Source organism: Macrobrachium rosenbergii, chromosome 12 (genome assembly GCF_040412425.1).
Source record: "Macrobrachium rosenbergii isolate ZJJX-2024 chromosome 12, ASM4041242v1, whole genome shotgun sequence".
NCBI lineage: Eukaryota > Metazoa > Arthropoda > Malacostraca > Decapoda > Palaemonidae > Macrobrachium > Macrobrachium rosenbergii.
In genome coordinates, this window is record NC_089752.1 from 102,788,054 (window position 1) to 102,813,460 (window position 25,407).

At 45.8% G+C, this 25,407-nt stretch overlaps 1 protein-coding gene and 1 long non-coding RNA gene across 10 annotated transcripts in view; one reads left to right on the plus strand and one right to left on the minus strand.

Moving 5' to 3' along the window:
• The window catches only part of LOC136843802 (uncharacterized), a 57,106-nt gene extending 41,927 nt beyond the window's left edge, over window positions 1–15,179 (minus strand). The window contains exon 1 of one of the 4 annotated variants that reach the window (XR_010854680.1): window positions 15,045–15,179. This is a non-coding gene — a long non-coding RNA (uncharacterized lncRNA). Of the gene's footprint in view, window positions 1–5,621; window positions 5,755–5,793; window positions 5,899–14,140; window positions 14,281–15,044 lie in introns of those variants that run through there. The other 3 variants (XR_010854681.1, XR_010854679.1, XR_010854682.1) reach the window with 3 other exon arrangements.
• A 231-nt stretch (window positions 15,180–15,410) lies between these two features.
• Window positions 15,411–25,407, plus strand: part of LOC136843799 (sentrin-specific protease 1-like) — a 91,386-nt gene continuing 81,389 nt past the window's right edge. Inside the window, exons 1-3 of one of the 6 annotated variants that reach the window (XM_067112550.1) lie at window positions 15,411–15,624; window positions 24,840–24,934; window positions 25,099–25,226. The gene's annotated coding sequence lies outside the window, so the exon portion shown is untranslated. Of the gene's footprint in view, window positions 15,794–18,468; window positions 18,531–24,839; window positions 24,935–25,098; window positions 25,227–25,407 lie in introns of those variants that run through there. The other 5 variants (XM_067112554.1, XM_067112555.1, XM_067112551.1 and 2 more) reach the window with 5 other exon arrangements.

Consider the following 25,407-nt stretch of genomic DNA (forward strand, 5'->3'; position numbering starts at 1 on the left):
GTTTACCTACCTCCCATCACACCCGCGCCCGCCCCTGCATCGAGGCCCTCCCGCAACTCCACACCAGCGCCCGAACACACGACGGCCGGGCAACACAATCGCGGCCGCCCTCACCGTAAAGCTGCCGCCCGTTTATGCAGGGGAACCCATCGATGTGGCTGCGCAGGGTGGAGAGCCACTTCAGAATCGCGGACCTGACAGACGAAATCCTACAGGCCGACACAGTGCTCAACGCCCTTCCGGAGGACGTGTACAGAAAACTCATCTCGCGAGTACCAAACACACACCCTCACATACAGCACCACCAAAAAGTTCCTCCTCGAAACTTGCTCCTGCCCATCGCCGGCGGGCCGCCGTGCTATCGACCTTGCCATAAACCCACGCCACGACCTCAATTCAAGAGACGCTTGGGCATGGTCGTAGATCTCCTGTCACTACCAGACTTGGGTGGCACAAAGAAGCGGCAGGAGATAAGCTTCGCACGGGAAATCTACCTTCGCCAACTCCTCCCGGGTCGCAACCAGATCGCTCACCCCTACACCATGCCTATCGAGGACCTCATAGAGTCGGCGCAACATCTCACAGACTCCGTCAAGGCTTCACAGTGGCTAAAACCGGCCACACAGCCGGTCAGCTCCATCCAGCCTGAAGAGGACGTGAGCAGCCCGTCAACGCCATCGCCAACAGACGTCCACGAACCACAGCAGATGGAGGTCCCGGGCTTCTGTCGCTACCACAAGTGGTTCGGAAAGGACGCTCGAAACTGCCTGCCGCCCTGCTCGTTCGCCCGTTCAAAAAAAAAAGGGTGGCGGCCCAGCAGGACAGGCCGCCATGGCAGCTGAAGAACCCAGGGCCTCAAAAACAATAGGTTTTACGTCCGCGACACCGTCTCCGCAGGATGATGCTGGTCAACACAGGGGCCTTTAAATCGGTCTTCCCAGCATCCAGAGAGGACCGCAACCAGACACCAGACCCGGCCGCTTTTCTGACGGCCGCCAACGGAACCCCATCCTCTCCCTACGGCACCAGGCTCCTGTCGATCTCCATCCTTGGCCAGAGTTACTCCTGGGACTTCATCGTCGGACGAGAAACCCCACTCCTGGGGCGATTTTCTGGCGCACCGGCCTGCTAGTCGACATGGGGCGCAAGCGCCTCGATACCGACTCCTGCCGGTCTCTCCCGTTAACAGCGGGACCCAGACCCACCATCAGCGCCGATCGCCCCCACCAGTATGCACACCTACTGTCAGAGTTCCCTGAGGTATTTAAGCCCGAGCCGCCAAGTCCCGGGGCCCCAGCCAAGCACGGCATATACCACCATATAGCGACTAAAGGGCCCCCGACACATGCGAAGTTCCGCAGGCTTCCCCCTCAGCGCCTTCAGGAGGCGAAAAAAGCATTCGCGGAGATGGAGCGGATGGGCATCTGCAGGAAAGCCTCCAGTCCATGGGCCTCCCCCCTCCACATGGTGCAGAAACCGGACGGCTCCTGGAGACCCTGCGGCGACTACAGGCGGCTCAACATTGCAACAGAGCCCGACCACTACCTCTACCCAACATGCAGGACCTCACGGCCTCCTTTCACGGGGCCAAAATATTCACTAAATTGGACCTTCTTAAATCTTATTTCCAGGTACCTGTTGCGCCAGAGGACATACAAAGACAGCCATCATCACGCCCTTCGGGTCCTATGTGTTCACCTTCTCCACCTTCGGGCTGAGGAACGCCGGGGCCACCTTCCAGCGGCTCATGGACAGCATCCTGCGGGACCTAAAGTTCTGCGTCTGCTACGCCAACGACATTCTCATATTTTCCAGGTCTCACAGCGAACACCAGAGACACATCAGAGCAGTCCTCCAGCGCCTCCAGGAGAACGGCCTCGTCGTCCGTTTCAACAAGTGTACCTTCGGCATCCAGAAAGCAGAATTCCTGGGTCACGAGGTGTCTCCGACAGGCGTCCGCCCTCTTACATCGAAAGTAGCAGCCGTAGCCAAGTTCCCGACACCCACCTCCATCAAGGCCGTCCAGGAGTTCCTTGGGATGGTAAACTTCTATAGGCGGTTCATCCCGGGATCGCAAAACACCACGGCCCCCTGACGGAAGTCCTAAAAGGCCAACCGGAGTCCCTGTCTTGGGGACCCAGCCAGCAGCAGGCCTTTTCCTGATGAAGGCCGCCCTCGCCAAGGCAACTGCCTTGGCACACCAGGATCCCAAGGCCCCCTCCAGCTGACGACAGACACCAGTAACGCCGCCTGCGGTGCTGTTCTGGAGCAAATCATCAACGCGCCCCCAGCCCATCGCCTTCTTCAGCAAGAAGTTCAATCCAAGGAGAGACCCGCTACAGCACCTTCGACAGGGAACTCTGCGCGATGTACCGTGCAGTTCGGCACTTCAAGTTCCTCCTGGAGGGGACGCCCTTCACAATCTTCACAGACCATCAGCCACTGGTTCACGCCTTCACGAAGCAGGGGGACGCATGGTCTTCCAGACAGCAGCGCCACCTCTCAGCCATAGCCAAATTTACCTGTTCCGTCAGGTACCTCCCCGGCAAGAAAAATCCCGTAGCAGACGCCCTCTCCAGAGTCGAGTTGAACGCAGTGCAGCTTGGTGTAGATTACCAGGACCTCGCCAGAGAACAGGCCGCTGACCCAGAAACCCCAGCATACCGCACCGCCATCACATCCAAGTGGCGGGACATGACCCTCGCCCTGAAGGCCCCAGCCTGCTCTGTGACATCAGCACAGGTCAGCCCCGCCCTTGGTTCCAGCCTCACGCCGCCGCCAGGTATTCGACATAATTCACGGCCTCTCACACCCCTCCGGCAGGACCACGGCCAAACTGCTTTCAAAAAGTTCGTCTGGCACGGGTGCAAAAGGACGCCACGGCCTGGGCAAACAGTGCCTGCAGTGCCAGACCAGTAAGGTGGGTCGTCACACGCAGTCGGGGTAGGCGAGTTCCTACAGCCAGGGCGCCGCCGGCCACATCCACATCGACGTCGTCGGGCCCCTTCCCCATCAGGCGGATCCAGATACCTCCTGATGGTGGTAGACCGTTGACGAGGTGGCCCGAAGCCACACCCATGCAAGAAGCCACCGTCAGCGCGTGCGCCGAGGCCCTGCTCTCAGTTGGGTTAGCCGCCGCGTCCCGGACCATCACAACCGACAGGGCCCCGCTTTCCTCTCCGAGTTGTGGTCTGCCCTGGCTCAACTGCTGGGAACCACGCACCACACCACCACAGCGTACAACCCAGCAGCCAACAGCCTGGTCGAACGGTTCCACAGGTCCCTAAAGTCATCCCTCATGGCCCGCTGCACCGCCGAGGACTGGAAACATCAGCTGCCGTGGGTCCTCCTCGGGTTGAGAACCGCCCCAGAGCCGACGGCACCCCATCTGCAGCTGAACAAACCTATGGGGAACCCCTCCTAATTGCCGGGAGAGCTTGTGACGGATGAACGCCACTCCCCATCACTGCAGAGGCTCGCGGCGTGGCCGGGCAAGTTAAGCCCCTGCAGGCGCTCATACATCGACAAAGCAACCACCTTCATGCCGCCACAGCTGTCATCCGCCACCCACGTCTTCGTCAGAGTCGACGCCGTCCGTCCACCACTAACCAAGCCCTACAGGGGACCCTTCCGCGTGCTGGAACGAAACAGCAAGGCGTTCCAGCTGGCACTCCCTGGCAAGGGCGACTGGGTTTCAATAGACCGGTTAAAGCCTGCCTTTCTGTCGGAGGAGTCCCGACAGCGACGCAGCACCCCTTCCGCCCAACCGCACTCCAGCACGCCCTCACCCCCGCAGGCGCCGCCGCCCCAGGAAGGGACCGCCCAACCAGCAGCCTCACAGGCGGAGACCCTCCGTTATCTTCAAGGAGCCGGGCACCCTTCAGCGCCCCAGCAGATACAGGGATTAGTCAGACGCATCCCTCGTCTTGGGGGGGGAGTATTTGTAAAGTCACCACATCGGCGCCAGCGTAGTGTTTAGGCGGCGCCATTAATTAAGTCTCCGCTGAGCAGGTTTTCTTTGGTGACTTCCCATTTTCTTCAAACTCAATTAGTCACGCCTAAAACGTGCCAGGTCAAGCATTTTTAATCATTTTTACTTTATGCGTATTTATACAAATGTCACACATTGTGTATCACATGTTTCTTCATTCACAGGCATCAAGACTGTATCCATATTGTAGTTCTGTATGTTTTGTATTGTAATTTGTACTCGTTCACTGCATATTATTGTATATTGTTTCGACCTCAGGTCACAGTCAATTCCATTGTCTCGCGGGCCGGCGTCAGTTGGCCGCTATATAAACTGCCTGGATCTGTAATAAAGTAGCAGTAACTTTTACCTGCTCGTTTCTTTGACACCTTACAACTTTGAGTAGCCGACCCTGCTATACAATGGGATTAACAAGGTCGAAACAAGAAGAAGAAGAAGACAAAAATTTTATTGAAAATTTTGAAATTGAATTTTGAAGCACATTCAAAAAAGGAAAGGGACACTGCTGTAATTTTGATTAATGACTATGTTGCTGGGATTTGGTAAGCCCACAAAGCAGGAATAAAAGATGAAAATGCTGGTATTAGACGGCTTATAAAATCACATAATAAAAATAGATATACAGGCAGTCCCTGGTTTACGACGGGTCCAGCTTATGACGTTCCGAGGTTAAGACGCTTTTCAAATATATTCATCAGAAATGATTTCCCGGTTTACGACGCATGTTCCGGGGTTACAACGCTTCGTACACCGATCCAACGGAAGAAATATGCTCCAAAATGGCAGAATAATCAAAATTTGGAGGTTTTTTTATGAAAAACTCAATAAAAATGCAGTTTGAATCGTTTTCAATACACCCAAAGCATTAAAAGTAAGGTTTTCTTAGGATTTCTGACGATTTTCGACGATTTTTCGGTTTTACAACAATTTTCTGTTTACGACGCTGCGTAAAAACGGAACCTCCGTTGTAAACCGGGGACTGCCTGTATACTGAGAAAATCTTATATGGGTAACTACAGAAAAATACTAACATTGAAATACATATATTATTGTAAAATGTACACGCTAAAAATATTTACATCAACCCAATGGTAGGATGAAGTTATATTTGTTAATTTTGGTAAATTCAAGTCAACTTTGATAAAATTCTGCTTGTGATACTGTTAAAACTGCAAAATATGATTTATCAAATATTTATTGAATCATGGAAAACAATGAAAAATTAGCAGTTTATCTGCTTACAGAAGCAGAGACTAAAAAAAAAGCAAAGGGAACAAAGGGGAACGTAAATAAACGAAAAAGTGTCTTGGGGATAAGGACCCATGGATTTTAAAACCGTAAATCTCTAATTCTGTATGCAGATAAACTGTTCATTTTTTGCATATATACTTCTGCTTGCTGATCTGTAGAAAGAATAAATTTAAAATATTAAAGAAAACTTAAACACACACACACACACACACACACAAGGGGGCAGTGAATTTGGACCGCTAAACTATAGGATTACCAACACCTTAGTCTGAACAGACAGCCTACCCTGAATAGACAGCGTTACTTGATAGACACCTTAGCCTGAACTGACAGCCTCACCTGAACAGACAGCCTAACTTAAATAGCCTAGACACCTTACCCTGAATAGACAGCTTAGATAGGATACTAAGCCTAACCAGGGTAGCCTAAATCATGTTTACCACCGTAGGGTGGCCTAATCATAGGAGTTAAGCCGGTATACTTATCCAGTTGGCACCAAATCTGAAAACTCTGACGATAGAGGCCAGTTAACGAATAATTAAGCCATTTACCTGCGATCATTCGCCGATTTTTTTTTTTTTACCGGTCGGCAAAGATGTTGCTCTACGAGTCTCTCGGATGTCGAAATCTCTGTAACGGCTAACTCTCTCTCTCTCTCTCTCTCTCTCTCTCTCTCTCTCTCTCTCTCTCTCTCTCTCTCTCTCTCTCTATATATATATATATATATATATATATATATATATCTCTCTCTCTCTCTCTCTCTCTCTCTCTCTCTCTCTCTCTCTCTCTCTCTCTCTCTATATATATATATATATATATATATATATATATATATATATATATATATATATATATATATATATATATATATATATATATATATATATATATATATATATATATATACATCTTCACTTTGTTTCACTTTGTTTGGTTTTATGTACAGCCCTCCACAGGATAATTCCTCTGGCGGATCCATGTACGTTTTCAAAATAAGGTGCTTCTATATTTTATAATCGTCTCTCAGTGTTTTCTCGCTGACTTACAATTTGTTCCAGGTTCAAATAGCCTATATGCTTCACTTGCATGCCTATTTACAATATTCATTTTGGGTCTAAAGAAGCTTGAGCAGTTTCTCAGAAATGCTGGTTCATCATATTTTAGTGCTTTAAAGACTGTAAGTAGTATTTTATATTCTATTCTAGCTTTTACTGGGAGCCAATGGTGGTGCAGAGTTGGGCATCCTCTCAGCATCAGTGAACGTACAGCGGCCCCCAACCGTTTTCCATTCACCAGCATTGGTCTCCTCCATTGGTCACTTTTTGTAGGTGGTGCAGAGTCGGGCATCCTCTCAAGGGCCAGTGAACGTCCAGCGGCCCCCCAGCGGCTGCTGTTTCGCCAGCCTTGGCCTTCCTTCGGTCTCTTTGTGTATAGTCTGGCATCCTCTCCAAATTCAGTGAACATCCAGAGGTCCCCTAACTGCTTTCCTTTCGCCCGCCTTACCTCCCTGGCGGTCACGTTTTGTAGGTAGTGTGGAGTCGGGCATCCTCCCCAGGGCCAGAGAACGTCCAGTGGTGCCACAACCCTTTCCCTTTCACCAGCCTTGGCCTCCTCTGGCGGCCGTATTTTGTAGGTGGCAGAGTTGGGCATCCTCTCCAGGGCCAGTGAACTTCTAGTGGACCCCAATCGCTGTCCATTCGCCAGCCTAGGCCTCCTTCAGCGATTGATTTTGTAGGTGTTGTGGAGTCGGACATCCTTTCCAGGGCCAGTGTACTAACAGCAGCCCCCCAACTGCTTTCCATTCACAGCCTTGGCCTCCTCTGGCAGTCACTTTTTGTTGGTGGTGCAGAGTCGGGCATCCTCTCGAGGGCCAGTGAACGTACTGCGGCCCCCCAACTGCTGTAAATTCTCCAGCTTGGCCTTACTTCAGTCTCTTTCTGTATATTCAGGCATTCTCTCCAGGACCAGTGAATGACCGGCGGCCCCCCAACCACTGTTCATTCGCCAGCCCTGGCCTTCCTTCGGTCTCTTTGTGTATAGTCAGGCATCCTCCCTAGAGTCAGTGAACATCCAGTGGCCCCCAAACCACCGTCCATTCGCCATCCTTAACCTTCCTTCGGTCTCTTTCTGTTTAGTTGGGCGTCCTCTCCAGGGCCAGTGAACGTCCACAGCCCCCCAAACGCTGTCTATTCACCAGCCTTGGGCTTCCCTCGGTCTGTTTCTGCATAGTCATCTCTAGGGTCAGTAAACGTGGAGCTGCCACCCAACCACTGTCCATTCGCCAGCCTTGGCCTTCCTTCAGTCTCTTTCTGCACAGTCGGGCATCCTCTGCAGGGGCAGTGAATGTCCATTGGCCGCCCCAACCTCTGTCCATTTGCCAGCCTTGGCTTTCCTTCGGACTCTGTCTGCATCGTTGGGCATTCTCTGCAGGGCCAGTGAATGTCCAGCAGCCCTCCAACCACTGTCCATTCGCCAGCCTTGGCCTTCCTTCAGTCTCTTTGTGTATAGTCGGGCATTCTCTACGAGGCCATTGAACATTCACTGGCCCCCAACTGCTGTCCACTCGTCAGTGTTGGCCTTCCTTCGGTCTCTTTGTGTATAGTCCGGTATCCTCTCTAAGGCCAGTGAATGTACAGCGGTCCCCAACCGCTGTAAATTCTCAGCCTTGGCCTTCCTTCAGTCTCTTCCTGTATATTCAGGCATCCTCTCCAGGATCAGTGAACGTCCAGTGGCCCCCCAACCACTATTCATTCGCCAGCCTTGGCCTACCTTTGGTCTCTTTGTGTATGGCTGGGCATCCTCTCCAGGGCCAGTGAAAGTCCATTGGCCCCCCAACCTCTGCCCATTTACCAGCCTTGGCCTTTCTTCGATTCTGTCTGCATAGTCAGGCATCCTCTCCAGGGTAAGTGAATGTCCAGAGGCCCTATAACCGCTGTCCATTTGCCAGCCTTGGCCTTCCTTTGGTCTCTTCGTGTATAGACGGGCATACTCTAGGGGCCATTGAATGTCCATTGGCCCCCAAACTGCTGTCCATTCGCCAATGTTGGCCTTCCTTCAGTCTCTTTGTGTATAGTCAGGCATCCTCTCCAGGGACAGTGAAAGTCCAGTGGCCCCCAACCGCTGTCCATTTGCAAGCCTTGGCCTTCCTTTTGCTTTTTCTGCATAGTCAGGCATCCCCCCTAGAGGGCCAATGAACATCCATTGGCCCACAACTGCTGTCCATTCGCCAGTGTTGGCCTCCTCGGTCTTTCTGTGTATAGTTAGGCATCCTCTCCAGGGACAGTGAAAGTCCAGCACCCACCAGCCACTGTCCATTCATCAAGCTTTAGCCTTCCTTTTGTCTTTTTCTGCATAGTCAGGCATCCTCTAGGGGGCATTGAATGTCCATTGGCCTCCAAAACTGAGTCCATTTGCCAGCTTTGGCCTTCCTCAGTCTCTTTGTATAGTCGGCATCCTCTCTAGAGCCAGCAAAATGTCCAGCAGCACTCCAACCGCTGTGCTGTACTTTCCCGAGCCATGGCCTTCCATTGGTCTCTTTCTCTATAGCCAGGCATCCTCTCCAGGGCAGGTGAACATCTAGTGGCCCCCCAACCACTGTCCAATCCCCAGCCTTGGCCTTCCTTTGGCCTCTTTCCATGTAGACTGGCATCCTCTCCAGGGCCAGTGAATGTTCAGAGGCCCCACTACTGCTGTCCATTCACCAGCTTTGGCCTTCCTTTGGTCTCTTTCTGCATTGTCGGGCTTCCTCACCTGGGCCAGTGAACGTCCAGCACCCCAACTATTGTCCATTCGACGACATCCTTGGCCTTCCTTCGGTCTCTTTCTGTATAGCCGGGCATCCTCTCCAGAACCAGTGAACATCCGGTGGCACCTCAACCACTGTCCATATGCCAGCCTTGATGTTTCCTTCAGTCTCTTTCTGTGTAGTCAGACATCCAGTGAACGTCCAGGTTCCCCCCAACTGCTGTCCATTTGCCAGCCTTGGCCTTCCTTCGGTCTCTTTTTGCATATTTGGGCATCCTCTTCAGAGCCAGTGAACATCCAGCGGCCCACCAACCACTGTCCATTCACCAGCCTTGGCCTTCCTTCAGTCTCTGTGTGCATAGTCAGGTATCCTCTCCAGTGCGAGTGAATGTCCAGTGCTGCCCCAACTGCTGTCCATTTGCCAGCCTTGGCCTTTGTTCAGGCTCTTTGTGCATAGTCGGACATCCTCTCCAGGCCCAGTGAATATCCAGCAACCCCTCAACCACTGTCCATTCTCCAGCCCTGGCCTCCTCTGGCGGTCACTTTTTGTTGGTGGTGCAGAGTTGGTCATCCTCTCCAGACCCAGTGAATATCCAGTGGTCCCCCAACCATTGTGCATTCTGCCAGCCTTGGGCTCCTCAGGCAGTCACTTTTGTAGGTGGTACAGAGTCAGGTATCCTCTCCTGGGCCAGCGAACATTCAGCACCGCCCAACCGCTGTCCATTCGCCTCCTCTGACAGTCACTTTTTGTAGGTGGTGAGAGTCCAGCATCCTCTTCAGGACCAGTGAACGTCCAGCGGCCCTCAACTGCTGTCCATTCTCCAGCCTTGGCTTCCTCCGGCCATCGCTTATAGGTGGTGCAGAGTCGGGCATCCTCTCCAGGGCCAATGAATGTCCAGTGGTCCCCAACTGCTTTCCATTCCCCAGCCTTGGGCTCCTCCGGCGGTCACCTTTTGTAGTTGGTGCGTAGTCATGCATCCTCTCCAGGGCCAGTGAACTTTCAGCAGCCCTCCAGCCGTTGTCCATTCACCAGCCTTGGGCTCCTCCAGCGGTCGATTTTTTCTAGGTGGTACAGAGCCAGGCATCCTCCTGGGCCAGTGAACATTCAGCAGCCCACCAACCAATGTACATTTTTCAGCCTTGGCCAACTCCGACAGACTCTTTTTGTAGGTGGTGCTGAGGTTGGGCATCTTCTCAAGGTCAGGAACTTCCAGTGGTCCCCAACTGCTGTCCATTCGCCAGCCTTGGCCTCCTCTGACAGTTGCATTTTGCAGGTGGTGTGGAGTCGGGCATCCTTTCCAAGGCCAGTGAAGATACAGTGGCCCCCCAACCGCTATCCCATTGACTTCCTAGGCCTCCTCCGATGGTCGCTTTTTGTAGGTGGTGCTAAGTCGGCCATCCTCTCCAGGGTCAGTGAACTTCCAGTGGCCCCACAACCACTGTCCATTAGCCAGCCTTGGCCTCCTTCGATGGTCGATTTTTGTAGGTGATGCGGAGTCGGGCATCCTCTCTAGGACCAATGAATGTCCAGCGGGCCCCTTACCGCTGTACAATTGCCAGTCTTGGCCTCCTCCGACTGTCGCTTTTTGTAAGTGGTGCAGAGTTGGTCATCCTCTTCTGGGCCAGTGAACATCCCCAATATCCAACCCTCTCCAAGGCCAATGAACATCCAGCGGCCACCCAACCGCTGTCCATTCTCCAGCCTTGGCCTCCTCCAGCTGTCGCTTTTTGTAGGTGGTGCAGTCGGGCATCCTCCACAGCCAGGGAACATCAGCCGCCCCAACCACTGTACATTCATCAGCTTTGGCCTCCTCTGACAGTCGCTTTTTGTAGGTGGTGCAGAGTCAAGCATCCTCTCCAGGGCCAGTGAACTTCCAGTGGCCCCCGACAGCTGTCCATTCGCTGGCCTTGGTCTCCTCTGGTGTGACCCGGAGTGACGCTGGTGGGGTATGCCCGACGAGTCAGCACACTCAAACGCTGGTTACAGTGCCGTGTTTAGGCCGCTAAAGAGCGTTTTGGAGAAATCCTGGAGCCAAGACTAAGTCGCGTGTCAGTCCGTTAATGGCTCCGGGATACTCCGGGGTCACCACTGTAAGGTGTCAAAGAAACGAGCAGGTAAAAGTTACTGCTACTTTATTACAGATCCAGGCAGTTTAAATAGCCGCTGACTGACGCCAGCCCGCGAGACAATGGAATTGACTGTGACCTGAGGTCGAAACAATAAACAATAATATGCAGTGAACGAGTACAAATTACAATACAAAACATACAGAACTTCAATATGGATACAGTCTTGATGCCTGTGAATGAAGAAACATGTGATACACAATGTGTGACATTTGTATAAATACGCATAAAGTAAAAATGGTTAAAAATGCGTGACCTGGCACGTTTTGGGGCGTGACTAATTGAGTTTGAAGAAAATGGGAAGTCACCAAAGAAAACATGCTCAGCGGAGACTTAATTAATGGCGCCGCGAAACACTACGCTAGCGCCCGATGTGGTGACTTTACACAACAACTTTGAACACTAAGGTGGGGTCGTAGGGGTGGGGGTGGGAGAGGGAATCTCATAGGACACTATTCCAGGATAAGTTGTCCAGGTATGATATGATGACTGAGATAAGTTAAGACGTATAGTTTGGGTCAAGGCTATACCCTAATACCCATTTTAAGTTAATGTGTGGTTCACGTCATCCTAAAATAACTTATCAATAAACGGTACCAAAGATCAGGGTATCGCCATGCAAATTAAGATACCAGTAGCCCAATAGACTTAATTATCAATAATGATCCAGTTTTTGCTTTTAAATAACACAAATTCTCAACCAGAAGAGGCCTGTGTCGCCTATACCCACCCTAGGTATAGAGTATCCCCAGAATCTCCAGCTACCTGAAATAGGAGGGTAGGCCTACTGCCTTGCTTAGGAGGGCAACTATACAAAAGTTCCTCTTTTCTTTCGTTTCTAGACGACGTGGACCATTAATCACCGCAAATTATAACTCAGATTATTACTCACCTTACTGGATGCTTATCCGAGAATACATACATATATATATATATATATATATATATATATATATATATATATATATATATATATATATATATATATATATATACACACACACATACACACAACACACACACACACACACACATATATATATATATATATATATATATATATATATATATATATATATATATATATATATATATATATATATATATATATATACATATATATAATAAACGGACCATGGCATAACCTCACTGGCCCCTGTTACCAGCCCCATTTGTAAACGAACCTGGAGACAGTTGCCACTCGGGAAATTTTATTTTAAGAAAAGCTTGTGTGTATATTTATTTGAGCAAGCATGCGAACGTGCAATGAAATTATATGCCATTAAGTTTCAACTTTCGCCCTTTGATGCCTGTTCATACAGTTAATTTTAACATACAAGAGTTTATACTGCTTTATACAATGGTTGCTGGCAACTTTCCATGAGTACTAAACATGGCTCTTTCAGTTCAAATTAAACACATTTAAAACTATCTGTCATTCAATACGTTTTACAATAAATAGAAATGTAATATGTAAATAAATAATAGTCTCTGTAACGGCGGTCCTTTTTAAATATTAGCAGTAATAGTAGTAGCGAAGGATCAGGTTATGTAATACCTCTCATTTTTTGATAGGCGGGCTGTTACAGGCAAGAGGGACTGCGCTGCAACTATAATGAGCAAATTCGTCTTAGAAATTCCAGTTGCTGAGACCATATTTGGAGTTTCTAAATATCTAAGCATTTTTTTTTGCAGATTTTACTTATATGCATTGCATTTTCATATTCTAATGTAAATTGAGCGAGGTATTGTGTTTTCGGTAAAAAAAAAGTTGGGAAATTCGATGAACGAAAGCCAATGAAAACTGTTACTTAAGTGTTGTTGCCAATAGTACATTTAATATTACAAACTGATGTTGAAGTAGCTACACAGACTCCAAAACCAACGAAACTGTCAGTTAGGTTTGCTAAACATGAAAGCCTAGGCTTTAAAACAAGGAAAATCGTGATCACAACCTAGCTTAAATCTATAGCATATAGGTCTATCTTACATTAAATCTTCTGCAAGGTTGGACCAACCTAGCATTTTTAATTTACGCGCTGCATTGTGGTTTCTGAATTATCCACCCATATGTCAAAGTTACAACATGCATAACTTTTACCGTTAGGCTACCATCTCAGTCATTTCCACAATTATACCAAATTCCCTGTAAAAAAAAAAAAAACTACAATGAACTGCGTAGGTCTGTGAATAACAAGGGATTTTCTTGTGTTGGTATTTTAAGTTTACCTCAATATGTGCAAAACTAGTTACCTGAGTTTATCTTAAGATTTTTAAGACGAGTTATACTGCTGAGAACAAAAAGACTAGCTCTCCTCACCCACCTAACCTCCTTCGGAATGTGAAAGTATGGATAAGCGGGGTATTTCAGCTCTCTTAGCGGTTTCAAAGTCATAAAGCAATGTTTCATCAACAGGTAGTATGTAGAAATATTTATCATCTGTTAACGCTTTAATTTACCGCATTTTATTACTGGCTCCATGAAAATTTAGAAAGCCGCACTTCAGGACCCTAACAATCATATCCATGATCTGTATTGGATGCTATTCTTATTTCATCACCCAAAGTTTTGCAGTTTCTTGCCTTTTCAGTCTCGTGCAGTTCATACATTTGACCGCATTTGAACAACATTCTTTTGTTACCATAGTCTTTACCATTATTTTCGAACTCGAGATTTCAGTATCTCTATGAAAGAAATTGGTTAGTAAATGGTACCTGTCACGTCAATTATACGCACCTCATCGTAACACAACTTTATCACCATTATCACTCATAGCCATTATGAATTTCACATTCATACTTCATAATTGTTCAATCCACAAAACAAGTTTGTAGCCCCACTATCCCAAACATAATGGTGCAAAGCTTATTTGTTTACCTCTGGAGAATTCTTAACAGCAATTAAATTATTTATTTTTACAGTTTTTTACTGCATAAGATAACACTAGCCTCTTGCTCCCAGCTTTGGCAACCTGTTGTCGGCTTGTAGACACTCCCTTCATTTTTAAGGCCCGTCTTTCTGCTTACCCAGCTTTCTGCTCCAGTTCCTCTGCATGGCTATTTTGATATCCTGTCTTCTTAACTCTCTCTCTCGCTCATCACTGTTCTGGTTCCTGATTCCTCAATGCTCTCTCCACAGCGTCAATTTGCTCCAAGCCGTTTGCACTCTACTTAAGTAGGTGCCGGGTGTTAGCCTCTAGAAAATTCGTCCAGATTAGCTATCATTTACACTAACAAGGCTACTTTTTGCTACATCATGATTTCAATTATTTTTATCTGGGTTTCAAGTTACTTCACTTTTTTATCAGCGGCCACCCCACCCCGGAGAATTTTGTGTTCAAATGTATGTCCTGTTGTTTCTTCCTCTTCTCCATATAGTTCACAGTTCACGTCTTCGTTTTAACTTTTATGGTTACATTTTAGTTCCAGCATATTTAGTCTGGCCGTCTTCATTATTACTGCCTCTCTTGTGCCTTATTCATCTATAAATATCTTACTTCCCCTCCCATCAGTGATCCTCCACAAAGTCTTTTTCTTTTTAAACTTTCTACATTCCTTGCAGTTTCTATGGCCCTTCTATCTTTCATATCCTTTTGAGCTCTTGATAAATAAACTCTTGTACTTGTTTTACATTCATTCCGTAATTCCCACACAAATGCAATCACACTTACTTTCTGGCAGTCTTTATAGAGTTTCCTTATTTGGTTTTCAATGCCTCCTTCATTAAAAAAACTATCTGACAGCATTTATCATTCCAGGGTGAATAATTAATTGTTCGAGAATCATGTTTTGTTGCAATTGGAACGCAATTTTGATACAGGTCTGTGTGAACCTAGGCACTGAAAATCAAGTGTACCTTCCCAAACTGATTTAATAATAGCAAATTTCTCAGATGTAGAGAACTTGAACTCAGAAATAGTGACATATTTACCTTTCAGCGTTATATCAGCAAGGCAGAAAAAGTTTCCACCGGGTCCACCCCAACAACTGCACAAGTTTGCGTGGATTAGATGCACACGTACTTCCATGTTTTTCCTATATCCTACTGATGTCCCACCTCTTGCCATCGAGGATAATTTGTCCCTTAAATGCGTAGTTATTTCCTAAGCAATATTTTCCACAAATCTTTCGAAAGTTCATATTCCGGGAACTAAAACTGCAAGCCTTTGATAACAGTCGTAATACGGGGAAGTTCATGAAATGAAGTGAAACTTAAAGATATGAAAAATAAGAAATAAAAAATTTATTATAATTATATGAGAATTTATCAAATAAGTGAGAACAGTCCAAATCCATCGCAAAAAATTGGTGAGGTTTATGTCAATATACACCAAATGCTCTGTTTACAGCGGTTCAAGAAGAGTTTTCCTGACATCCGATTACACCGCAAATCGCCTCTGCACAGCAAGCGTGATAGTCCGCAACTAAATGATATCCGCATTTACCAGCAAACTGAAGGATATAATAGGACGTTCTCATATGCCAGTGTCACGGAAAAGAGCTTTTGACGAGTGAGTAAATTAAAAATGCTGCGGTGACCCAAGCTCGCAGGAGGCGTAGGCCTAATCTAAGACTGAAGTGTAGGCCAAGGCTAGGTTGTGGCGCGCCTTTCCCCCATTGGCCTATAGCTTAGGCCCGGCTCAAGTCTAGTCTTTAAAAGAGCTTTCGTGTGTAGGAAAGGTAACTGGCAGTCCTTGGGATTTTATAGTCAATGGTAGGCTATTTCAACATCAGGTATTAGCCTAGTGTAGGTTGCCTGAGCCAGGCAACTCTGAATCCTCGTAAATGTCTCAGGCGAGACTATCTTATGGTAGGGATTCCAAGTTCTGTGCAATTGCCGTATCCAAGGCTTAGGTTTATCGTAGGCCAGCTCATGGTAAACTAGGGTGTTTGTACGTAGCCTAGCTCTGCATAAATTATTACCTTGGAAGTTGATTTTTCCTATAGGCTACTCTTAGTGATGCTGATGAAGTAGGCGTTGTTGTTTATTGGCCGTCAACTATTATTAACATACAACTCTACCCAACAATGTTGGGGACCCTGCGGGACCTCGGGGTTTTGGGTGGGGAAATACACTGGGAGAAAACTGGGTAATTCTAAGTATTAGCTCCGCGCCTGTTTTTACCTTGGAAACTGGTTCTTTCTACAATTTTAGGGCTTCTGATACTGGCGGTGCATTTGTTTGTTGTTGGCCAAATGGATTGTCCCTTTGCCATGTTTAGTACTGGACCGGGGGCGGGGGCTGCGGTACCCATACGTTAACAAGTTATTGCACTTGCCGGACGGGATGTGAACCATTCGAAACAGACGTACCAGTGCTCTGTCTCGTGAAGATCGCGTATGGAAACCCCTTGTTGGATGGACTTCAGGGGTTAATTACAGGTTAATTACATTCGTGCGACAAAAATTGAAGGTAAATCCATAATTAGCAACCAAAAAACTGTAGGAAAAGTCAAGTTAGAAGGAAATCTCCACCATGGAGCTACTACTTAGATCTATCGAAAACTGGACCACCATGTTGTTATGGAATGGATCCACGCATTCGCGATTCATTATGGAGCTATATGTTCAAGAAGGGAATGGCTAAGGAAACCTATTATAGGCTAAAAGAAACTATACTAACCTAATGTACCCCAACCTAACCTAACTTAGTAGGCCGTGATACTTAATTGAGGACAAAGCCCCCCTGGACCCTCCAGTGAAGGAAACTCCATTTTTGTACCAAAAGTTTCCCTATAACACTGCACATGTGCGATAGCACTCCAGGCTGGCCAGCATACGATAACATATCAGTTCTGAGGTTAATTACTGGTTGATTACAAAATTAACAATAAATTCTTGATAAGCGACCAAAATACTATAGAAAAAGTCAATTTCCAAGGCAATACCCCATGCGGAGCTCTTATGTAGTTCTGCCAAAATTAGTTTGAGTTTAGCTTTCTTGATGACTCGCTGCCCTTACCAGCTGACTGCTGTTTAGCCTATGCATAATATAATAAAATTTAACATTAAATTATTATTAAATTTGGATATAAAAAGGTAATCCTACAGTTTAGGGGTCCAAATGCAGTGCTTCCTTATGTGTGTTTAAATTTTTTTTCCTATTTTCAATTTCTTCTTTTGACAGATCTGCAAACAGAAGTGTATTTGCTAAAAAATGAACAGTTTATATGCTTACAAAAGCAGATATACGATTTTCTCAAAATTCTATGGGTCTGTATCTCCTAAGACATGTTTTTGATTATTTACGTTCTCCCTTTGTTCCCCTTGTTTTTTCTGTAATCTCTCCCTTTGTAAGCAGATAAATTGCTAATTTTTTCATGGTTTTTCATGAGTCAATAAATATTTGATAAATCTGTGTGCTGATCTTGACTTATGTAATGCAGTACACCCCTAAAGTGTAGGATTACCGATAAAAATATCAGTTTTCCTATGTTTCAATGTGTGCTTCCAATGTTTTTGACATTTGTTCTTTTAGCAAATGACCTAACCAACCACACCTAACCTAAGCTAACATAGGGTACCAGGTCCTTGCCTTAGTGTATGGTATTTTTTTTTTTTAAATATTCCATAAACTGACCTTAATCAGAATGTGAACTATCAGAGGGATTAAGGTCCTTGTATTTCATTTGTTTGTTTTGTGACAGGGGAGCACCTTACCCCTTCTCTCTTCATCCCTTCAGGACGGTTAGAGAGAGGCTTTTACAACCTGACAGTGTGACTTGTATGCTGTCAGTGAGCCCGATCTTCAGACCAGATTGCTTAGTAGTGATGGGTATTGTGGAGTTTTCCCTTGCCTACTCATCTACCTCTTTTGGTACTTTTGAGTAGGAGAAGAGAAAGGCTGCACTTTCTGGTTCTCCCCTCAGGAAGTTTTGATAGGCTTCCAATGGTTTTGGTCCTTTCTACTGAGGGGACCAATGGGGCTCTCACTTGCCTGTTGATGCACCCACTACCCTTGGGTCCTCTGGTTGCACCCTTATTTAGTTTTCTTGAAAACCTCTCTGGAGAAGGTTGTAAATAAAGTGTAATAGGAATGTAAATCAGTATTTGCCTAACATTATATACAGAATATAGAATTTCAACATGAAGATTGCGGAGGGCTTTTGCCTTTTATTTCAACAGGGAAATTCATATCTTGAACAATAAGGGTAGTTCTGCTCTAGTTCTCCCGTTTAGTTAAGAATTTGTTGAGTGGTGGGAGTGGGAAGGTGCCTAATTTTGGATTAGGCAAGGGCCTTCATTCTTTTACTCTTGTTGCTCTCTAAAGGCCTAGGCACCGGACCTCTTGTCCCATTTTCATCAGACTGAGAGTGGTTTCTCTAGCAAGGAACCTCCACCTATTTTCAGAGGGCCTTGTGCTTTGATGAATTAGCCCTTAACGTGGCAGTACCAGTGGATGGATTCCAATCATTAGGTAAGTAAAGTTTCATTCGGATGGAATATATTAAGTTCTGTTGGTGGTTTAATTTGTGGTCCTCTTACACTTACCAACTTCCTTTTTCAATGTGGGAATCATCCATCTTAGTAGAGAGTTAAGATTCCTTTCAAAAATAGTAATTTTTATAATGAAACCTGTTTGTTCCTACACAAATACAAACCTTTGTTCTTTACATAGGATTTAGCTTGCAAATGCAAGATGGAATGGCCATTCAAACTTATTCACAAGGTAGCCAACTATAGACAGGCAGGGAAGCTCTGCCCAACTGTCAGTCTACACTCCACTCTGCTTCCAGCAGCCATCAAGTTCAGATGTCTTTCATGACTGCCCGACTTTTACTGCTCAAACTTTTTATAAGTAAACTTGAGTATTCCTTTTTCTTTTTTTGGTTGTGGACTATGTGTTTGTTTTGCAATTTTTCAAACCCATTGGTCAAATAAGGCTTCTTGCAAGGAATTAAGTTTGTTTATTTTCCTTGCAGTTATTAATACTGTTTGTTGAACACACAGCAGCTTCTGATAGTTATACAGTAACCTCTGATATACTTACTAATATATATACCATTCAGGTACAGTAGATTTGGCCACTTGGAAGTTCCATGACAGTACCGTTTACCTAATTTAAGGTAATCATGCTATTATGGTCTTCCTTTGTATTCTTTGGAGTAGACTGTGTAGCCTTATGCCTTTGATTTCCATGGCTTAGTCTTTGTGATTCTCAATAACTCTGCAGACGAGACAAGTTTTGATGGTGTGGAAGGAGGTAGAGGCATTCTTCTTCCCTTCACCATCGTCTATGTCATTTGTCAGAAGCTAACTTCCACTATGACTATGCCTACGAGTTTAGAATTGGGGAGTTTTCCCTGTGTTAGAAGGCTTATGTGGCTTCTTTCTGTGTGCCTTTCCCTTCAGGGTAGGGGTGGGAATCTCAGTCACCATCAGCAATTGATATCTCGTGCAGAGCTGACACTGAATGCCATTACCTTAGACTTCAGGTTCTCTTCATCTCGTCTCTATAAGCTTTCAAACTTGCTTTGGGTTGAATTCTCCTGCTCTCTTTGAGAGAGGTAGTGCGTCGTTCCTTTTTCCAGCTTGTTCACTCCTTGTTTTCCCAGTCTACAGACTGGGTTTGTGGGCAGCAACAAATTTGGAGTGTTTTCCCTGCTTCTGTATGGTGCTGGTGACCGTAGTAACATGTCTACCCTTCTCACTACAGTCTTTTGGGATTGCACAGAGACAGGTTTGCATGGCTCGTTCGCATGGACCATTGGCTTCTGTTAGGTTTGCCGAGGCCCAGGGTGTTCCCCTATTTTTCTTGGTCAGGCAACTGGAGGGGGTGATAGGGAATCACTTTAACTTTTCCCTGGTGATCTTTCAGGATCTCATGGGGAAGAGTTTGCACGGCCTGCTCACATAGCTTGTTTAGTCCTTCCATGGTCTGATGTCCATGGTGGCAGAATAGCACTTCGCTCCTTCTGTCTCAGGCACTATCGATGGGTTTGACCTTCTGATCAGGTTGTTCAGTAGTGACAGGTATTGTTGAGTTTCCACCGTCTCTTGCCCTACTCTTTCGATACTTTTCAGTGGAGGAAGAAGGCTACTACTATGTCTGGCTCGCCCTGCATGAAGTCTTCATAGCCTTCCAGCATTCGGTCCCTTTCTGAGGAAGAGGACTGATTTGGCATATACTGTGATAGTGCGTGGATGCAACTATCCCTGGGCCATCCAATCCCCAGGGTACTAGTCCAGTCAAAGCTCTCAAACCCCAGGTCTGAGACCCCCTGCTACTCCCCATGCTCCATGCGCAAGTCAACCGTTATCCAGGGGTGCCAGTCCAGCCCTAGCCAGCCAGGCTGTTTACTCCAGAAGGCTAATCCTTACTACTGGTATGGGAACCTTGGCTTGCAGGGGTCCAGGGAAGTGACAGGGCCCACATGGTCCTGTCATCCCGACTTAGTAAGGGGCAATTCCCCCTTCCCTCCTTTCTTTTCCTGTAGAAGTTTATTAGGCATGATCATGTGTAGTCCTTGCCCATGTTTTCACAAGTAAATACGCTCTCCATGACCTGTGGCTTTGTTCTGAACTTGGTTTGACGACCATTCACGGCCTTTTTCACCTGGTGGAGTCCTTGCATCTACTAGACAGGGCAGGGGTGCCAGGGACCGTTCCCCCTTTTCTTCAGAGCTTTCCAAGAGACAGGATCAGAGAAAACATTGGGTCTAAGATAGGAACCTATCATGCATTCTCCCAAGCTTTTTCACAAGGAAGTATACACAGTACTCGTATTGGTCTGAGAACCGAACTGGGCATATGCCCAAGCGTGAAACGATTCCATGGGTCCAGCTTAGTAAGATTCTTCCTGTGCCTGAGTCACCGAAAGTACTCTTTATCTCGGTCAGTGTCAGACCAATACCACAAATAAACTTGGGTCTCTCTTTGTTAGCATTGTTTTAGTCCATCACTAGACAGTCTTTGAGCAAAGATTCTCTCTCTCTCTCTCTCTCTCTCTCTCTCTCTCTCTCTCTCTCTCTCTCTCTCTCTCTCTCTCTCTCTCTCTCTCTCTCTCTCTCTCTCTCTCTCACAGGCACACACACACACACATGCAAAGGCAATGGCTTAGAATTGTCTACCGTGCATGGTTTTAGGCAGTCTTTGTGCTGGATCTTTGATCCTTTGCTGTAGGAAATGTGACACCTTCTATGGAGGAGATGACCCAAAGGAGGAAATTATATTCAAAATGCTATACTTTTGGCGGGGGCTAGTCTTTTGACTACCCGGCCCACTGGGCAATTTCCTGTGTGCTGTTTTTGCTTGTTGTTTGGGGCCGGGCTGCTATACAGTGTTGTCTTGAGGCCCTGGTAAATTCTGGCACTGAGTCCAGCTCTTGGGTCTGCTTCAATCCTTTCAGAATGAAGTAGAGGCTGTGGCAAGATTGACTAACAGCATCAGTCTTTGCCAGGCAGTGTTCTATAGGCTTCCGGGTCTCTAAGGTGCTGCAGTGAACTTCCATGTTCAGTTGGCCTTCTCTTCTTTGGGACAGCGGAGGTTCAACTTCATCATTCCCATGGAGTTTCCCAGACTTTTTCTCTGGTTGAGAGTTTCATCTCACCTTTAACCCTTACTGGATGGCACATGATCATGTGAGGCATAATAATAGCTCTAGAGTGAGAATCAATATTTCGTGCCATACAGTTTGAACAAATTTTGCGGGAAAAATGTTCAAATCACTTTAAGGGCCGTAAATGGCTTCTAGCAACTTACAGTGACACTGGAGCTCAGTACGTACAGGATAGAGGGAGATCAGTTTGACTTGAGATTTTGTGGGGGAATGTACTGCACCTCCCCCATCCCTGGATATCTTTTTAAATATTTGCTGATAAATATACCCAGGGATTACTGTTGGTTTTAGTTCTTATCTTTTATGATAGTATGTCAGCAATAATTGTAATTTGCAAACTAAAGTACATGGAAGGAAATATTAGGAAAAAACTTGTACAGGCATTCCCTGCTTATTGATGGCATCATTTAACGGCGTTTCGGTTTTACGACGCTTGGCTAACAACGTCATTAACCAGATTTTCGGTGCCTGTAAGTGGTTTATCTGTGTTTGTAGGTGGTTTATTGGCGTCAGTAAACTATTTTCGGCTCTGATGGCATCATAAACGCCATTTATTACCATAATTACTGTGATGTTCCAGTTATCGACGATTTTTAGTTATCAGTGCTCGCAGTCCTTCTGTAAGATTCTTGCATCAGCAAACTCAGGGGGGTTGCACACAAGTTCTGTTGGATTAGGGACAACTTGCTTGGTGATGCCACCATTCTTTAGTTCCCCTGTTGTCTGTGTAGAGGTGGGTTCCAAGAGCAACTTCATTCCTTCCCCCAACTTAAGAGGCTCAAGAAGTTGTGTCTTCAGGGGACTGAGACTATGGTAAGACAGGAACTGTACACGGGAGTGCCACTAGGTTCTTTCTCGAAGGATGCTTCCATGATTGGAAGCATCCAGTGACGGGTGAGATGCACACCTGGGCTTAGCTCTGAGTGTTAAGTCTCACTTGAGGGCTGATGTCCAGATCCCTTTCAACACCAGCTCTACAATTAGAGATGAGTAACAAGGGTGTTGGTCCTAAACACCTGTATGGCAAAAAAGTTGTGTGAGACTTCCAGGTTTTAAGCTTACACCTGGCTACCATTTGGCATAACAGATAGATCTTGGGCTCTTTCCTCTCCAGGGTTGCATGAGTTTAAGCATGGAGAAAGGCTTCTTTCATGAAAGGCAACTGTGAACCTTATGTCTTGATGGCCATTTTGCCTTTTCTTCTTTTTTCTGGCAAAATCTAGGACTTATCAAGTGTCCATGCCAAATTATATCTGGACTTGCTAGCTCTGTTGTTCGAGATCCTAAGAGATATTTACCCTAGTTAAATGTTGGTTCCAGCTGCTCATAGTTTGGTATCTCTGTGCATGGAAAGTTCTGGCACTTCATGTCAGGGTGTTTTCCAGCCTCTCCCCCCCCCCTGACAGTAAAGGGTTATATCTTCACTCTCCATAGGAGTTCTCAGGTACTTTCATTCCTTGAGCAGCTGTTTACATGACTAGAATTGTCTCCAATTATTGGTGTTGGGGATGAGTTATCTTGCTGGTCAAAGCTACTTGTCAGCAGGTAGAAGTATTTTTCTCACCTACCTTTGCCATGAAAGCTTTCTGCCCTGGCTTTTGGAAGGTATGGTCGGCCTTAGACAAGGGTTTGATCTTAGGAGTAGATCTCTCTTTTTTGAGGGAGATCGTGTGTACTCCTGAGAAGATGTAACAGTCTTTCTTTCTTGGGGATTCAAACCTCAGAGGGTCATGACTCTAAAAGTTTGACTCGTAGCCAGTACGAGGCTTTTCGAGGGCTGTCAGACATAGGTCTGAACCTACAGACTGTGTCATTTACCCCCGACATCATCGTGAGTATAGATGAGTCATCTGGACTCTCATATGTATGGCATTTGGGAGGATGGAGATCTGTTTGTTCTGAATTTTCCAGAAATTTGTAACAAGATTCAGGACTGTTGGTCACATCAGTATGAATCTTTCTTGTTATCCTCACTGGAAGACTTTTCAGTAGTGACTCTTGCATTACATTACATATCCTGGCTCTTAAGTTGATGTGCAGGTATTGTCTCTTCCAGTGTGGAAGGAGGAAAGCAACCCAGATGAGCTCTCATGTTAATAGGGCCACCACCCTACACTCCATACTCAGTAGGAACCTGTTGGCTTGCAGGTATTACATGTGGAGAGGTGATTGGGTATGATCATCTGCTCGATGTTTACCTGTTTTATCATCTCCGCTAGCCTGCTCAGCAGGTTGGATAGCGAGCCCAGCTCCCTTTGGGACAGGTAGCACCTCATCTAGGTATCTTGTTGGCAGGAGACAGGATAGGAATGAATGGTTCTCCTCTCTCTTTCTTTCATCCTTCCTCTCCGGTAAACGGAGAGTCAGATTATTGTTTGGTATACTAACTGGATGGACCTGAGTGCAGGTTAGCTGTCTGGCTGGGTGCCAGTCTTTTCATTGGCAATGAAGGGATACAAGTTCCCCTCCTCTCTTGGCAAGGAGAGAATAGGACAGACAATAAAGCACTCGTTGATTATAGTTACCAGTTTTATTGTCTCCAACACTTAAGTATGGGTTCTCACAGCCTGATTGAGTATGTAATGGCATTCAGATCCTTTACTTAACAGTTTGGAAGTCTAGCAACTACTACATCCCATATGTGCTATTTTCTGGAGGTGCAGGGTCCCTTTCTCTGCTCCTAAATTGACCAGGAAGGAGGTAACACTCTAGGGTTGGCAAACCTAGCAAATTTTAAAAGTAATTTGTATTTTTCTTAACATACAAACCTGAAATTCTTTACATGAATAGCCCACCTCTAGCACCTGAGCCAGAAGTCACAGTGAAGTGCAGACCGACTTCCTCCTACCTGTCCACATTTTTACTACCTTGTCAATAAGTTTGAATGACCGTTCCAACTCGTGTTTGCAATTTAAATCCTGTGTAAAGAGCTTAAGTTTTGTATGTTAGGAAAAATACAAATCACTTTTAAAATTTGCTATTTTAGTGTACATTTTGTTTAATTGTATATTCCAGCTGCACAGGAGAATTTCCCAATATAAAGGCCTCAGGTTTGTATGTTAGGGAAAATACAAATTGATTAAAAATTTGTGATGTTATTAGATGCAGTAAATTTTGTCAGCTTAGTATGCTCTCAGCTAAGTAATGTACAATTTATTTAACTTACAGCAAGGACGACGACATTCTGATGATTGATGTTGGGGAGCCGGCTCGCAAAAGAAGCCGGCCCCTATCTGAAACAGAGGAACCGTTAATAAGATCTTGTAAGATTATTTTACCTTTATTGTGTTCTTCATAATCTTTTGCTGTCACTGAAAGATGAATTTATTTCATGTTGAACATGGCAAAAATTTATATATACAGTGCTGCAGAAACTAATTATACTTTTATAATTAATGTTGAAATATTTTCCTTTTTCAATTAACAGACTCACTAGGAGGGCACAAGATTTTGAAAGGTACAGCAAAGAGACTTTGCAACATATGGTCTTGGATGTCATCTTTCATCACTCCATCCATGTCTCACGAAGATAGTTTAACCACAGATGTTGCATCAGTAAGTAGTGCCAAATTTATGTTTATAGTAATACAATATTTTACTGTGATAAAATTTCAATATTAAATTTTTTTGGTTGTTTCCTTTAAGTCATAATTAATTTTTGTCAGTGAACTATGTAAACAACATAAACATTGACAGACTTTCCAGGTACTGCAGAACTCATTGAATGGGGTTAAGG